Genomic DNA, 18,633 nt, shown 5'->3' with positions numbered 1-18,633 from the left:
AGTTGAATGTGCTGACAACAAAATCACACAAAAATTATCAATGGAAATCAAATTTATCAACCCATGGAGGTCTGGATTTGGAGTCACACTCAAAATTAAAGTGGAAAACCACACTACAGGCTGATCCAACTTTGATGTAATGTCCTTAAAACAAGTCAAAATGAGGCTCAGTAGTGTGTGTGGCCTCCACGTGCCTGTATGACCTCCCTACAACGCCTGGGCATGCTCCTGATGAGGTGTCGGATGGTCTCCTGTGGGATCTCCTCCCGGACCTGGACTAAAGCATCCGCCAACTCCTGGACAGTCTGTGGTGCAACGTGGCGTTGGATGGAGCGAGACATGATGTCCCAGATGTGCTCAATTAGATTCAGGTCTGGGAAACGGGCGGGCCAGTCCATAGCATCAATGCCTTCCTCTTGCAGGAACTGCTGACACACTCCAGCCACATGAGGTCTAACATTGTCTTGCATTAGGAGGAACCCAGGGCCAACCACACCAACAGATGGTCTCATAGGGGGTCTGAGGATCTCATCTCGGTACCTAATGGCAGTCAAGCTACCTCTGGCGAGCAGACGGAGGGCTGTGCGGCCCCCCAAAGAAATGCCACCCCACACCATGACTGACCCACCGCCAAACCGGTCATGCTGGAGGATGTTGCAGGCAGCAGAACGTTCTCCACGGCGTCTCCAGACTGTCACGTCTGTCACATGTGCTCAGTGTGAACCTGCTTTCATCTGTGAAGAGCACAGGGCGCCAGTGGCGAATTTGCCAATCTTGGTGTTCTCTGGCAAATGCCAAACGTTCTGCACAGTGTTGGGCTGTAAGCACAACCCCCACCTGTGGACGTCGGGCCCTCATACCACCCTCATGGAGTCTGTTTCTGACCGTTTGAGCAGACACATGCACATTTGTGGCCTGCTGGAGGTCATTTTGCAGGGCTCTGGCAGTGCTCCTCCTGCTCCTCCTTGCACAAAGGCGGGGGTAGCGGTGCTGCTGCTGGGTTGTTGCCCTCCTACGGCCTCCTCCACGTCTCCTGATGTACTGGCCTGTCTCCTGGTAGCGCCTCCATGCTCTGGACACTACGCTGACAGACACAGCAAACCTTGCTACATCTCACATTGATGTGCCATCCTGGATGAGCTGCACTACCTGAGCCACTTGTGTGGGTTGTAGACTCTGTCTCATGCTACCACTAGAGTGAAAGCACCGCCTGCATTCAAAAGTGACCAAAACATCAGCCAGGAAGTATAGGAACTGAGAAGTGGTCTGTGGTCCCCACCTGCAGAACCACTCTTTAATTGGGGGTGTCTTGCTAAATGCCTATAATTTCCACCTGTTGCCTATTCCATTTGCACAACAGCATGTGAAATGTATTGTCAATCAGTGTTGAATCCTAAGTGGACAGTTTTATTTCACAGAAGTGTGATTGACTTGGAGTTGTTGTTTAAGTGTTCCCTTTATTTTTTTTGAGCAGTGTATATAATCCGGGGTCAGTGTTTCTCAAAAAATATTTCTACAGTACATATCGAAAGCACATTCCAAAACTTGTTCAGTCCCACCTCTGTGAAACTGCTGGGAGTTACGGACTGTGGTTGTAACCTCCGTCCACATGACTCCATGAATCCATGCACCTGCATCTGTACAGGGCATCTTGGGAAGAGTCCCTGTTAAAGCCATGCATGGGGTCTCACTGTCGCGCCTGATGTATGTTAAAGTGTCCTGGGGTCCTTTTCCTAGGTGTGGGTGTCTCTCCAGAGGCCCGATTAGAACAGGCTGCACTTACAGCTGTGTTTGCTTCTTGTCAAACAGGCCCTGTTTTATGGTCGTCATCATCGGGGGTGTGACATATGCGGAGTGTGTTTTACTGCCACTGGCTGTCTGTTAAGTCCAGAGATCACGACTCGTCCAACACTCACTAAATCATCAAGGAGTTTCACTCGCTGATGAATCACAGGAACACTACAGGCCAGATATGTGTTCGTGAGCGGGAAAGAAGGAGGAAGGAGTACTGTGTACTGTGTACTGTGTACCGTGTCCACCACATTCCCCTTCCATTTCAAGTTATGAAGAAACAAGAGTTCTATGACAGTGGTAGAGCATGTGTAATCAATCGGTGCCCACTGTTGTGTGAGGGAGCTGGCCTTTGGGGTGTCGTTTATTTACACGCTTGAGTATGACTCACTAATCACTCCAATCTGAACATTTTGGGTGATTCTCATGCCAATAGCTGCTAAGCTAAAGTCATGTGGGTGGGGATGGACAATTAGCTCGAGAGGTACTCAAAGAGCACGAAAGACAGCGTGTGGCTAGCTTTAACTGCGTGCGTGCACACATTTTTACATCGGTTTAATTTTCTAATGCTGACATCGGGGATCCATTTTGAAATTAATGTACCAATCAGCATTCGTTTTGTCATTTGTTTGAATCTTTTTGTTTATTTTGTGCACCAAACATAATTAAAGAACCACTGTTCCTGTGATGGAGGTTGAATGTGATGTCATAATGTACTGTTTTTTTGATGAAATGGATCTCATTAAAGACAAAGAGGTTGCGGTACGAGTTATCTAATACTGTGAACTATCAGTGGACTACTCTTCACCCCAAACAAGATACTGAATTTCTCTTAATTCTCTCAGACATAAGTCCACTGCGTGCCAATGAGTGACTGCATACGTACCAGTGTTCCAATTTTGTGGGGAATTTATTTAGAGGTAACCCTATATTTTTCAGAGCCATACTTGTGGGATTTGCAGAGGGAGGGGAGAGGATGATGGGTAATGGTAACTGACAGGGTTTCCATCTTATTTCACACCCAACATGGTCTACTCTCATTTTTGATGTACTGGAAAATAATGACGCTTTGAATATTGTGTGGCAAATGCAGCAAAATCTTGGTCTGCAGTAGTTAAGACAGTTATTTTTTCTCAAGAATATTTCATTTTAATTATGAGGGGGAAAAATTAAGAGTTTACTAATTTTTGACTGTTAACGTTATTTTATGCTATTATACCTGTCTGCGGCCAACGTTAAATTACAAAACAATGTTGTGCTGAAGCTTGACTTTGATGCCCATTGGTTTTAATTCAGACTTGTTGGTTGAATGTTGTGAAATGTATGACTTTGTGTCACGCTGAGCTTTAAACTTGTCCGAAGTCTATATGACAAGGAGCTCTGTCTCCATGGGGTTTTCTATGGCACTGTCCTCCACTGGCAACCGTCCACCTGCTCTGGTGGTCTTCCCCTACTGCACACAAACACTTCAGTGATCCAAGGTTCCAGAAACTCTGTGGCAGGGCCGTTCAAAGTGGCCAAACGTTTCGGAAAGGACCAAGGAGGGAACAAGTCAAGGCTGTCAGGATTTTTACATTAAAACGGCTCACAGAGGATACGCTGGCAACCCTCAGTGCAAGTCTGAGTCAACGTGTCATATAAAAAGGCAACAAGGTTTTCATCTCCTCCACTCGAGAAAGTCCAGCTCCCACTTGGGTTCCCAAATAAAACACTGTGCTTTCTTACAGCGCAGATACAGAGGGTTGAATAATTCATCGTGTCCTCATGCAGAGCTTCTATAAAAAAAGAATCCCATAACTTCATCAGACTCTACTCAGAGCTTGACACAAGTCACCTGGGAAAGTCAGCTGTACCCTAAAAGTGAATTACTCAAAACCTCACAACGTTATTTACAAGTTCCTCTGGTTCTTCATTTGTATAACATTCAATGTTCTGCAAGTCAGATTTATTTGAGTTTTTTCTTTACTGTAAAGTGGAGAGAGAGAAGTATATCAAAAGTGGAAGCTAGGAGCAAGGAGACATAGGCCTCTGTTATGTAATTTGTAGATCAATGGTCGCAAAGATCCTAATTAGAACAATGAGGACGATACAGCAGGTATATTGCCGAAGACAGACCTTTCCTTATCAAATGTGGCTGTTTGTAGAAGGGCACAACTTTCAATGGGGACGGGGGGGTGAGGGGGACATGTGCGTACGCCTCTGAGAGGTCGGGTAGGGTGTTTGGAATGTTTATCAGACTGGGTAAAAAAAAATATATATATTTTTATGTCCCCCTCCACTTCTAAAACCAATGTTCGCCCGCTGGTGTTTAAAATACTGTATTGTTTTTTTGTTTAAAAAAAATCAAACTGTGCACTATTTTCCATATGATTTATTTCCCCGGATTGGCTATGTATGATCATATATGTAACCTGATTCAATGGAAATAAGAAAAACAACAATCCCGTGATACTATGTAAAGAGGGAGAGACGACAGAGAACCCAACACAGAGAGACTGGCCCCCGTCAGGAATAAAGAAATGGTCTGTGTGTTTCTGTTTCCTGAAATGAATGTGGCTTGGGTCTGCTTCCAAAAAGTGCTGCCCACTTGTTCTGGTTGATTTGTTTCTCTTGGCAGCGTCACGGTTTCTCACCCCTCTCTTTCATGTGCTTCCAAAGTCAAGTCGAACAAATTCATTAAACAGAGTTTGCTCCCCTGGGAGACAGAGGGTGACAGCTGACAGGGATGATTACACGTTAAAGGATGAGAGGGCTGCTGGGAGGGAAAAGAGGGGGATGATTGATAACTCATCCAACTTGACAACATCATTGTGTTTAAGTAAAATGTACAGTTAGTTCAAGGTTCGATTTCACTCAGGCTGGAGGGAAAGAAATGAAACAATGACAACTTGACACTTCCTGGCTTTAAGCCAGAACTTCCCCTTTGGCGCTGTTCTCCCCCAAAGAGGATATTAACAGGGACCCTACTTGGATACCTTCCCCTGACGACCACTCCGGTATAATGTTACACTGACTACGTTCCAGCCCGGCTCTATGTTCCATACCCTGTTTATTGGAGTTATACTGTATGGTTGGGATGATATGAACCCCTTAAAGTTAGGAGGAAATCATATGCTTTGAATTAAACCTTCAGCTATAGCCGGTGATACCACTGATGGCATAGACTTAGATTTCTGAGTTTACACCTCACAAGTCTCACTAACCAGAGAGCAAAACAAATAACATCCTACCAGGCCATTTTAATTGATATGATAATTACTGTGAAACAAAAATATAAGGGGGGGGTTAAAGTGGTGTGAAAAGGGCTTTTACAAGCATGTAAACAGTAATGTGACAGCCTATTAACGTTTGGGAGACAGCTGCGTTTGTCTTAATTAATGATCCATATCAACAGCCTTCACCCAGGTCAGGAGAAAACCACAGCACACTATCACTGAACTTTGATCCACAAAGAAGCTCCAAGCCCCAAGGCAGGTACTGTAAGAACAATTTTGCGAATTGAAGTGGTTAAATATGATATCTACCATCCCATTACCACTCACACAGTTGAATAACATACAGCATAGTACACTTGTAGATCACAGACAGCCCTTTTAGTTCCCTTTTGAGATCCATGTAGAACCCTTTCCACAGATGGTTCTACATGGAACCCAAAATAGTTCTACCTAGAACCAAAAAGGGTTCTCCTAAGGGGACAGCCGAAGAACCCTTTTTTTCTAAGAGTGCAGCCATTATTATGAGCCGTCCTCCCCTCACCAGCCTCCTGTGCTGTATATATTCTTCAAGTGGTGAAACTTAAACAACTAACAATGAAAGCGATCCGTTTAAACTATGATAATAATTAGCTGATGTAAACCATATTTATCTTCAAAACAGTCATTTGTGGGTAGAAAGACGAATAAAGAAATGGACAAAGACCGTTTGAATTTATTCTGTTTATCTAAGTTAGAAAGGATGGTTGGAGGTTTCAATAACACACTGACAGATATCCACAGACACACGCCCTGGATACATGATGTCCATGTGTTCACGTGTCCCAGGCCTCTGGGCAGATGCAATCTACCCTCCCTTTGTTCTAGCCGCAACCTGATTAGGAACATATACTGTAATTTCCTAATTAGACTTTCCTAACCACTTTCATCTGCTGGATGGTGGCTGAGCAGGTACTGCCTTAATATAATAACAATGAACCTGGATCTGGGTCCAGCTGTGCTGACACATGTTGAAAGGGGATGTTGCACTTGGGTCAACCTTTTCCATATGCCAATGGAAGAATTGAGATAGACTACACGGCAGGATCCCTCTGCGCTCATTGGCACAGAGCCGGCAAGCAGGTCGATGGCACAGTCCCATGGATGACTCCACCCCAACTTACGGAGAAGTTGGCGAACCCCAAAAACCATTATAACCACTTTATGTTGGTTGGGACTGGCCATGACCTTCTTAACGTCCATCATAACTCCATGCAGGCCGATCTGGTAACCCAGAAAGGAGACAACTTCCTGATGGAATTGGCACTTCTCGCGTTTCACATATAGGTGGTTGGCCGGAGCATTGGCTAATCCGTAAGGCATCACCAAGTATTCGTAGTGACCAGACACCGTGCTGAAAGCTGTCTTCAATTCATCCCCTTCCCGGGTGCATATCAGATTGTAGACACTCTACAGGTCCAATTTGGTAAAGAACCGGGCCCCATGGAGCTGTTCGATTGCTTCCAGCACCAAGGTAACAGGGTAACACTATTTAGTGGTGATGGCATCCAGACCTCTGTAATTAATGCACAGGCGTAACACTCCATCTTTCTTTGCCACAAAGAAGAAGACGCAGGGGAGGTGGACGTGCAGATGAAACCTTGTTGGAGTGCCTCATGGATGTACTCCTCCATAGCCTTGGTTTCAGCCACCGACAGAGCATAGATGCAGCTGCTCGGGGGCGCAGAGCCTGCAAGCAGGTCGATGGGACAGTCCCAGGTGTGATGAGGAGGTACACAGGTGGCGCGGGTTTTGGAAAAAAACTCCCCCAGGTCTTGGTATACCTCTGGGATGTTGGACTGAAGGGCAACCACAGGACTCTCAACCGACGTTGAACCACAGGGGAATGGAAAGCAGGTCCTCTGGCATTCAGGTGCCCAGTCTGTGATTGTCATCCTCGACCATGAGATAGTGGGGTCATGACGTTGGAGCCATGGGAGGCCGAGGATGATCTTGTGTACGGGTGCACCGATGATGAAGAAGGGAAGGCTTTCTTCATGTATGGACTCCACGGTGAGGGTGAGTGGTGTTCTGATGTGTGTGATAGTCCCAGATCCCAGTGGTCGATTATCTAGCGATTGAACCGGAAATGGAGAGGAGAGCGAGTATGAAGTGATGTTCAGAGAGGAGGCAAGAACCTGGTCAATAAAATTCCCCGTGGCACCGGAATCCACTAGAGCTGGAGTAACAGTAGATGAGGGACAGCCTGCTAGTTAAATCGACACAACACAGGGTTTGGCAGAAAGTGATGATGATGGAATACTCACGCCTACCCCAAGAGACGGATGATCAAGGGACTCTGCTCTCGTGGACCCCGGGTTGGAACGTACCGGACACCACTGTAGCTGGTGCCCCTCCTGACCACAATAGGGACAGATCCCCAGCTGCCTCCGATGGCGTCGCTAAGCCGCAGGGAGGAGTGTGGCCCCTACCCCCATGGGTTCAGGCTCCGATACTGAATGGTCAACGAAGGAGGGTTAGAGGCGATGGGGATGCAGACGCTCCCGAAGTAGGTTATCCAGACAGATGGCCATCACAATGAGTGCGTCCAAGGAAAGGGTGTCGTCTCTGCATGCCAATTCTGTCTGGACCTTTTCTCACAGTCCTCTTCTGAATAGGGAGCAGATCTCCGGCTCATTCTGGATGCTGCCACTGTCCGGAAGGTGAGCTTGTACTCCGCAGCGTCCTGGCCATCCTGCTGTAGTTGGAGTAGGTGCTCACCCCCCTCTCTGCCCTCCAGTGGATGATCGAAGACTCCTTTGAACAGAGCCATGAACCCATCATAGGAAGCCAGCTCCTTCTCTCCTTTCTTCCAGATGGCCATAGCCCACCCCAACGCCCATCTGATTAGCAGAGAAATAACCGTGGAAACCTTGGACCTCTTGGTGGTGGGGGCTGAAATCTGATGAGCAAAATAGAGGGAGCACTGGGGATAGGAAGCCACGGCATTTGGATGGAGTCACATCATATTTGTCCGGGATGGACAAATGAGCGTCGCTGACCTGGGCGAACTGCTGGATGGGCTGGGTTGCTGGCTCAGCTTGTGGTAGAGAATCCACCGCTAGTTGGAGTTAACACTCCTCAGGTAATGTTGAGATGTTGAAGAACAAGGAGGACCTCATCTATAGCCGTCTCCAGTTGCGCCAGCTGGTGGTGGTGTTGGCAATGTCCCTGTTCGCCGACCATTTGGGAGATGTCCTGATTCCCTGGTGCTTTCAGTTGTTGTGGCAGTATTCTGTAACGATGATGCTGGGAGTCAGGAAGCAGGTGGTAAGTTTAATAATTATAAAGAACATACAAAAATAAGAGAAGTGTCTGGAGATGAACACAGAAACAGTATTGCCTGAATAGTGATGCTAGGGAGTGCTAGATAAAGGAGGAGTAATCAGGGTAGTGATGGAGTCCAGGTGTGTCATGATGGGGGGCAGGTGTGCGTAATGAATGTTGCCAGGTGTTTGTAATGATGGGTTGCCAGGACCGGTGGTTAGTAGACCAGCGACGTTGAGCGCCGGAGTGGGGGAGTGGTGGTAGACGTGACACCTACGAAAAAGTGCCCTCGCAGCTCAGTGGATAATTTCTTTATTTCATGAGAAATTTTTTTTTTTAAATAAAAATGTTAAACATAACAAATTGCACATGAACCTAGGTAATTTCATAAGGTCTCTCAGACAATTCCCCCTCCCCGCCCTCTGGATCTGTCATGTCTGTCTCTAACTGTTAGAAACAAAGTATTGAGCAATTTGACTGCTTGCTAGTCAGAAGCAGATGTCAGCAGCGGAACAAACTCATTTTAAGTAAAAATGTATTTGTTTTGACAGCATTGCAAACTAGCTGGCATATAATAATTTGCTTTGATCAGCTGAGCAAATCTCTCGTCGTCTTTAGGCCCACGAGTCACTGGCACAAGCTGGCTTACAATGTGTGATGAGTGAATGTGTTGTTGCACAAAGGTCTGTGCACGGCCCTGGATGGCAGGTTTGATAAATCGATGCAAGTCAGCCATAGAGTTATAAACCCAAACATAAATTACAAATCCAAAGTAGCCTAAAGTGAAATCTGTAACCACGGCAAAAGGTTCAGATAGTCATTCTAAAAGTAGACTCACCACATAGATATAAGCATACATGATTAAGTCATCATTTGCTTCTGGGCCCAAATCTCTGAAGTCATTTTGTGTATTTATTGAGATAGTGGGCCCCCTTACGTTCCATAATGTGTGTGTGTGTGTGTGTGTGTTCAAGTGCGTGTGTGTGCATGCGTGAATCGCTGGGGTATACTAGGGGAATGCAGCCTGTATGGATTACACTTCCTGGGCCAGGATAAGGAGGGGTGGGCAGCAGTATGTCAGTATGTGGCAAGAAACTATTGTCCCGGCTACCCCCCTGTCTGCTCCACAGGAGGTGGGTGGGTGAGTCATACTGGCCTTATCTCAGAGCTCCATCTCTGGGTTCAGTTCCTCTGACCTGTCCCGGGGCACTCAGGACCTGGGAACCGCTGGGGTCAAGGCCGAACCAGTAAATCCTCCCTATCTTCTATCCATCATCACCCGACCCCCCCCTTCTCCCTTCCTTTTTTCACACACTCATACACTCCCTCTCTAAATATGGGCGTGTTGAGTCTATTGGCATTCAGGTATATTCAACCCTCCTCATAAATCAAGAGTGAGTAAGTTTAGGGCAGGGGAAAGTATTCTTAGAAACACTGGTTTTATCTGATAGGAGGGAGTGTAACTGCAATTCTTTATTGACTTATTTTCCAAGCAAAATTACCAGTGCCAGCACAAACCGAGTCTTGCTGAAGGCCCATAAGGCCCATAGGTCACTTCCTGTTTGGGCTTTAGTCGGCTGCTGACAGACAATGAAGATCTGTTCTGTTACTTGTGCTCGCTCTGTATTTTCAGAGGGTTGTTTTCAAAAATACCCCTCCCCCTCCCCCTACACCCTGGTTTCCTGAAGTTACTCTTTGGGTCGAGCCTGTCCACCGTGTATTTAATAAAGTGGAGAAAGAGAGAGTAAATAGACTTTGGGGTTCTCTCTTTAATGGCTTATCAATATCAGGAAGAGGGGGGAACAATGGCGTCCATCAATCTCCCAGCATTCCGTTGTGAGGGCCTGTCGGTCAAGAGAGCGGTGGGGCTCTTGATGAGTGATGGATGGATGGAGGGAGGGAGACTGATTGACTAGCGCCACTGCCACTTCTCCCCCAAATTCCTCACCCACCGCTCCAAATTGGTATAGTAACAACCAGTGAAGCAGCTCGCAGACACACACACACACACACACACACACACACACACACACACACACACACACACACACACACACACACACACACACACACACACACACACACACACACACACACACACACACACGCACACACACACATTTACCTATAGAGTTTGGTACAATGTAAATATTTAGTGCTGCTGTCACCCTGACCGTTGGTGTTTGTGTGTAGTTACAGGGTTTATGTGTGTGGGGATTAGTCCAGTCTGACAGTAGGGCTTTTAGCAGAACTCTGAAGGTGCCCTCGGTCAATCAATCCAAGCTGTGTTTTCAGGCCGGACTCTCCCTCCTCCATCCCTCCCCCTCTCTCTCATGCCAGTGTAAACTATGTCCCCCTAACTCACAACCTGAGCCCTGTGAAGAAACCAAAATACTTCATGTTTAATGTTCAAATAATTGTAACGCAACCCCATGCTCTGGTTGGACTTGATGTTCAATCACAGTTGTTTTGTAGATTCATGGGATTAAATGTTCTAAATGACGACCAGGGTGTGTTGTCAACGTGAATTACATGTCATGACTCAGATTTAGCTCTCCCCTTGGTTCCAGAGGGCCAGTAAGCTGGCCTGAGACTGGGCCTTCCTAGAAATGCTGTTGAACCATCACAATTCTCAAAGTGTTTGCATTCAAAGCATTACTGATCAACCCCTATCAATTACCATCCTTGGCAGTCGTCTGAGACGGAACTGAATAATTTAAGGGTGGTGCCCAAGTTGAGATGCTTGGCACGGCTTTGTGGGCTTTTGTAGACTTCAAGACACAGAGGGGCTGGGGGGACAATGCTTTGAACCTTATTTCATCTCAGCTTATTAATAACATTTATTTGAATACCGCCCCACATAAATTGCAATAGATAGTGTGCCCCGACAAATTGCAACTTTTCTACATCTTATAATGGTTATAGGACTAAAGAGCACTGTTAATATTGGAAACGGCAGTCACTATGTATCTTTACAGGCCTCCCTGGATCAAGAAACATGGCATCCCACTGCATAACATTACTGTTCAAGTCTGGAAGTCGCCACTGGGGTTTCTCATGCTTTGTGTTCATTTGTGTAAGCAGAGGTGGCTACGGAAGGCCAGCTTTTACAGACAGCTGATGTCAGAGTACGCAACGCTGGAAATGAATAATGTGTCTTTACACCCTCACCGGATCACCGCTTAAGAACCTAACAACTTCACTAACAGCTCCTCTGGTCCCTGTGAAAACGCACTCCCAGACAGCTTTTGTTAATTAGTATGAAATGCCTGGTGCCGACCGGGTGGCTAAATGAGAGAGAGAGAGGCACTAAGGCTCGGACGGCTTGGGCAGAAGCACACTGAAGTTCAACGGGCCGCCGACTGCTGTGTTTAAGACGTGGTGACCTGAGACTTGAATGGTTATGACTCTTAACATCTTTGTCATGCCTTTCCACTGTGTGTCCCAATGTTATCCGTTCCCAAACAACACCTAGGATGTCTCCTTCCCACTCATTGTGTTTGGAGTGTTTCTCTACGTTACTATGTCTTTATGATGCCTGTACAACATCTCAGGCTCTCCAGATACCTGAAGCACATGTTCCTCTCCTCTCTGTTTAAAGCTGTGTTTATTTGTCACTGGGGGAGAGTCAGAGATAACAAACAGTCTTCTGTCCCTGCCCTGGATTGTGTCTCCTCTCCTTCACTCTGTGACTTCCTCCCCCACAACGTGTGATTGCTCTTGTGACTGTCAATGCAGAGTGTATTTGGAGAGCAGAGCACGTCCTATCCAGTAACCTGGCTGGGAGCTTTATCTCACAGGGCCCTCCTGCTCCCCATTGCCATGGATCACTGGCTGCCACTAAGGTGACAACAACACTGACCTGCATTTGGAGCACTTTGTAGAGCAGATAGCATGTGTGTTCATCAGTGGAGGCTGGTGAGGGGAGGACGGCTCATAATAATGGCCAGAACGGAGCAAATGGAATGGCATCAAACACATGGAAACCATGTGTTTGATGTATTTGATAGCAATCCACCAATTCCGCTCTAGCCATTACCACGAGCCCGTCCTCCCCAATTAAGGTGGCACCAACCTCCTGTGGTGTACATGCACTCTGTCAGACACTGAAATGTACTGGGAGCATTGCACAGCCCAATGAGCATGCGACTGAAATCAAACAAACCAACAGGTGTGCAAAGTGTTGCCTTGACCTTGTTCTTTTGGTGCGTGTGTGTGTGTCTGTGTGTGTATCTGTGTGTGTCTGCATGCGTCTGTGTGCGTCTGTGTGCGTCTATGTTTGTCTGTGTGTGTGTGTCTGTCTGTCTGTCTGTCTGAGTCTGTCTGTCTGTCTGTCTGTCTGTCTGTCTGTCTGTCTGTCTCTGTTTGAGGGGGGGGGGGACCTTGAGCAACAGAGTGAGTCTTTTCAGAGATAACTAGCCGTCAACATCAGACAAAACAAAGCCCATGTGCTGGACACTGGAAGCCAACTTAGTCAATACAACTGATCCATTTTTCATGGAGGCAGTGTTTGCTTTGGGGAACCTCCAACTTCCTCTAATTGAAGGAACTGTAAGATGCTTTTCGGTTATTCCCTCAGTTCAATCCCTCAATTGATCCCTGGTGGAGCTTCCTCCTCGGCTCATTTGAGTTGTTGGATGGGAGCGTTACTGGGATGTATCCCAAATAGTGCACTACTATTGACCAGGGTCCATATGTCTCTGGTTAAAAGTAATGCACTATAAGAGGAATAAGGTGCCACTTAGGATGCAGCTTAGGACGCTTTCCCCTCTCCACCTTTAGAAGAAATATCTCCCTCCGCACGCTTGGCTTCACCTCTTGACAACTCCTGAGCGAACTTTCCCAGACTTTTCATTTTGCTAAATGCCAAGAATAACTTACTAATTTTCTATTGAAATGATCTCAAAGTGATCTTCAATTGGGTCCTGTGGTCATTTACGCAAGTAAATTAGGTAAATTATTCAGCAGTAATAGTTACACTCTATTACTGGAGTAGGAACAAATCGTCCCTAAATGATCTAAATGATTGATAATAATAATTTTAGAAGTATACTGCAATGGGATCCATTGGAACTCCCTCAACATAAAGCGCAAAGCATGTCTGATCTATGGAGAATAGATCTATTCTGTTACTTCTATCAATAGATTGCATGGCTGATCTATGGAGAATATATCTATTCTGTTACTTCTATCAATAGATTGCATGGCTGATCTATGGAGAATATATCTATTCTGTTACTTTCTATCAATAGATTGCATGGCTGATCTATGGAGAATAGATCTATTCTGTTACTTTCTTTCAATAAATTGTTTCTGTTTTCTCCAGAAAGGTCATCCAGGGTCACCTCAATAACATCTTAATTGATGTTTGTGCCTCCTGGAAGCTCAGAAATGTCAAGTCATTGTGCCCCTGTTAATAAAACAAGATTCAAGGATAGAGCCACTGCCCTCCTTCCATTGTATTTATTATATAAACAAACTACACGGCTCAAGTCAGCTTGCTCTGTTTTATAATACTACAGCGAATTAAGGAATTCACATTTTTTATGATTCAACAACATGGAGGCCTTCTGATATTACGGCCTCTCATCGGACTTTGATTGGCTTGTAAATATTTAGACTGCTGTGGCAAAGATGGAGTCATCTCCTGGCGCTTTCAGACACACACACACGCAATGCACACACACACACATAGACACACACACACCGCTGTGGGAACAGAATGTGACCAAAAAACATTCTCCCCAATTTTGGTCCCGGTAGGAGGAATGCCATTTGTTTAATTAAGTGTCCCTGAGTGGCCCCATGGGAAGAAGCATTTTTTGTTTCTCAGCCCCTAGCTGTCTCCCTCAGCCTGGCTGTCTACTCTACTGGCTGGTCTGGGGTCTGTGCAGTGGGGGCTGAGACGCTGCCTGCCAGGGGTAACCGGGAACCCACTGGTTCTCAGAGTAGCGGAATGCCATGCAGGTCTAACCCCCTCCCCAAAAAACCATCACAACCCCCTCTTACCCTCCTCACCAAGAGTCTCATCAGAGGGCTCTGTGGCTCTATAACCACTCTGGGCTACCCCTTTGCCCCTTTACCCACCAGTCATGGCAAGTGGGGACTCTGGAAATAGGTGAGGAGAGGTTAGAGGGTTTCTATACTGATCATATGTTCTGTCAATCACCCTCGTAGTAATGATGAACAAGCAGAGAATCATGCATATTTGTCTCTGCATGGTGACAACGTACTCTCTCAGGGTCAAATGTGACAGACTGGCCCTCAAAACTCTCCCGCACATCCAACCATACACTCACAAACAACAAACTCTATGCCTCGGATACCGTTGAGGCACCAGCCAAAAGCACATGGCAATGCAACAAGCTTAAGGTATGTGTACAGTGAACAGGATAATATGTATCCTGTTTGTGTGTGGCATAGAGCGGGACAAAAATAGAGACCGGGGAAAGCCTAGAGTCTGAGTTACCTTTACAGACAAAGGTACTCCTTTCCTTAGGGGAAGACATGAGATAATGAGGAAGAAGAGGGAGAAAGAGAGGGAGAGCGAGAGAAGTGAAAGGCTGCCTCCCTCCATATCCTATACAGACAGACACAGAGGACGGCCTATTCTAAAGAGCCTTTGACCTTCGGCGAGAAAAGCCATAGCTCCGATACAGTCGAGGAAGGGATGTGCTGCTGCATTAGCAGGCTGTTAACTATGGGAGATAAAACAGCCCAACAAACCAATTATTCGGCCTGTTTCAGGTAACAGGTAACAGGTTGTTTGTGGTGACTGAGATCCATGGAGACACAGTAGGCACAGGTGAGGAAAAAGAGAGATTAGATAGATAGATAGATAGATAGATAGATAGATAGATAGATAGATAGAAGCTAACCAGAAGCTAGCCAGAAGCTAACCGGAAGCTCGCCAGAAGCTAGCCAGAAGCTAGCCTGAAGCTAACAAGAAGCTAATCAGAAGCCAATCAGAAGCTAGCCAGAAGCTAGCCAGAAGCTAGTTAGCTTCTTTACTGGGTAAACGTTAGTATTCAGCTAACCACGGTTTGTGGTTATCAGCTATCCTTTAGCTCGAAAATCTATCGGCAGTTTTGTACGGCGCGGCTCAGACCGGAACATACCGGACCTATTTTTCTCTCCATGTCCCCGGATTTCAACTGCAAGCTCTGGACATTTATATCTGGATCTCGCAGCTAGCTAGCTGCTATCCATGTGACTATCGGCTTATGTTGATCCCGGAGCAAACATCAATTATTCCGGAGCTAGCCAGCTGAAGAGTTCCATCAGCCACTCCTGGGCTACAATCACCTATCCGGACCCGTTTTACTGCCAACGCGGAGCCCCACCGGGCCTTCACAACTGGACTACCGACTTTATCTGCCCGAGGGAGTTATCCAGCTGGCTACTCCGTTGCAACGTTACCTGAACGCCCATCTGCGGCCCGCTAATCGTTAGCTGTCTTATCGGCTGCTATCTGAATAGATCTATCGGACAATTTTTTTATTTTTTCTTGGGCCTCTATAACTATATCTATTTTTTTGCCGAATTGGATTGATCCCCTCTACCACACGGAACCCAGATAATCCAACCGACGGAAACGCACAAGGTGGCTAAAAACAATCTCCATCCTATGCTAGCTTGCTACCGATGGCCCGGCTAGCTGTCTGAATCGCCGTGACCCCAACCAACCTCACTACTCACTGGACCCTTTTGATCACTCAACTAAGCATGCCTCTCCTCAATGTCAATATGCCTTGTCCATTGCTGTTCTGGTAAGTGTTTATTGGCTTATTTCACTGTAGAGCCTCTAGTCCTGCGCACTATACCTTATCCAACCTATTAGTTCCACCACCTACACATGCGATGACATCTCCTGGTTTCAATCATGTTTCTAGAGACAATATCTCTCTCATCATCACTCAATACCTAGGTTTACCTCCACTGTATTCACATCCTACCATACCTTTGTCTGTACATTATACCTTGAAGCTATTTCGTCGCCCCCAGAAACCTCCTTTTACTCTCTGTTCCAGATGTTCTAGACGACCAATTCTCATTGCTTTTAGCTGTACCCTTATCCTACTCCTCCTCTTTTCCTCTGGTGATGTAGAGGTGAATCCAGGCCCTGCAGTGCCTAACTCCACTCCTATTCCCCAGGCGCTCTCTTTTGATGACTTCTGTAACCGTAATAGCCTTGGTTTCATGCATGTTAACATTAGAAGCCTCCTCCCTAAGTTTGTTTTATTCACTGCTTTAGCACACTCTGCCAACCCGGATGTTCTAGCTCTGTCTGAATCCTGGCTTAGGAATTCTGAAATGTTCATCCCTAACTACAACATTTTCAGCCAAGATAGAACTGCCAAAGGGGGCGGTGTTGCAATCTACTGCAAAGATAGCCTGCAGAGTTCTGTCCTACTATCCAGGTCGGTACCCAAACAATTTGAAGTTCTACTTTTAAAAATCCACCTCTCTAAAAACAAGTCTCTCACCGTTGCCTCCTGCTATAGACCACCCTCTGCCCCCAGCTATGCTCTGGACACCATATGTGAACTGATTGCCCCCCATCTATCTTCAGAGCTCGTGTTGCTAGGCAACCTACACTGGAACATGCTTAACACCCCAGCCATCCTACAATCTAAGCTTGATGCCTTCAATCTCACACAAATTATCAATGAACCTACCAGGTACCTCCCCAAAGCCGTAAACACGGGCACCCTCATAGATATCATCCTAACCAAATTTCCCTCTAAATAAACATCTGCTGTCTTCAACCAAGATCGCAGTGTTCACTGCCTCATTGCCTGCATCCGTAATGGGTCAGAGGTCAAACGACCTCCACTCATCATTGTCAAACGCTCCCTGAAACACTTCAGCGAGCAGGCCTTTCTAATCGACCTGGCCGGGGTATCCTGGAAGGATATTGATCTCATCCCGTCAGTAGAGGATGCCTGTTTTGTTTTTTTGAATGCCTTCCTAACCATCTTAAATAACCATGCCCCATTCAAGAAATTTAGAACCAGGAACAGATATAGTGTAACGGTTTTCTTTATGTGAAGGAGAGTCGGACCAAAATGCGGCGTGGCTATTGAGATTCATGTTTAATGAAACAAAGGAAACACGAATCAATACAAAAACAATAAACGTAACCTGAAAACCGAAACAGCCTAAACTGGTGCAAACTAACACAAAACAGGAACAATCACCCACAAAACCCAACACCAAACAGGCTACCTAAATATGGTTCCCAATCAGAGACAATGACTAACACCTGCCTCTGATTGAGAACCATATCAGGCCAAACATAGAACTAGACAAACTAGACATGTAACATAGAATGCCCACTCATATCACACCCTGACCAAACAAAACATAGAAACATACAAAGCAAACTATGGTCAGGGTGTGACATGTAGCCCTTGGTTCTCCCCAGACCTGACTGCCCTTAACCAACACAAAAACATCCTATGGCGTTCTGCATTTGCATCGAACAGCCCCGTGATATGCAACTTTTCAGGGAAGCTAGAAATCAATATACACAGGCAGTTAGAAAAGCCAAGGCTAGCTTTTTCAAGCAGAAACTCAAAAAAGTTCTGGGACACTGTAAAGTCCATGGAGAATAAGAACACCTCCTCCCAGCTGCCCACTGCACTGAAGATAGGAAACACTGTCACCACTGATAAATGTCATTTACAAAATAGCCTCCAACACTCTACTCAATAAATGGGATGCAGTCGATCACAGTGCCATCCGTTTTGTCACCAAAGCCCCATATACTACCCACCATTGCGACCTGTACTCTCTCGTTGGCTGGCCATCGCTTCATACTCGTCGCCAAACCCACTGGCTCCATGTCATCTACAAGACCCTGCTAGATAAAGTCCCCCCTTATCTCAGCTCGCTGGTCACCATAGCATCTCCCACCTGTAGCACACGCTCCAGCAGGTATATCTCTCTAGTCACCCCCAAAACCAATTGTTTCTTTGGCCAACTCTCCTTCCAGGTCTCTGCTGCCAATGACTGGAACGAACTACAAAAATCTCTGAAACTGGAAACACATCTCCCTCACTAGCTTTAAGCACCAGCTGTCAGAGCAGCTCACAGATTACTGCACCTGTACATAGCCCATCTATAATTTAGCTCAAACAACTACCTCTTTCCCAACAGTATTTATTTTATTTTATTTATTTATTTATTTTGCACCCCATTATTTTTATTTCCACTTTGCACATTCTTCCACAGCAAATCTACCATTCCAGTGTTTTACTTGCTATATTGTATTTACTTTGCCACCATGGCCTTTTTTTGCCTTTACCTCCCTTATCTCACA

This window comes from Oncorhynchus masou, chromosome 18, assembly GCF_036934945.1.
Source record: "Oncorhynchus masou masou isolate Uvic2021 chromosome 18, UVic_Omas_1.1, whole genome shotgun sequence".
Classification (NCBI taxonomy): Eukaryota; Metazoa; Chordata; class Actinopteri; order Salmoniformes; family Salmonidae; genus Oncorhynchus; species Oncorhynchus masou.
The sequence above is the reverse complement of the archived record's forward strand: the minus strand, read 5'-3'. Positions refer to the sequence as shown.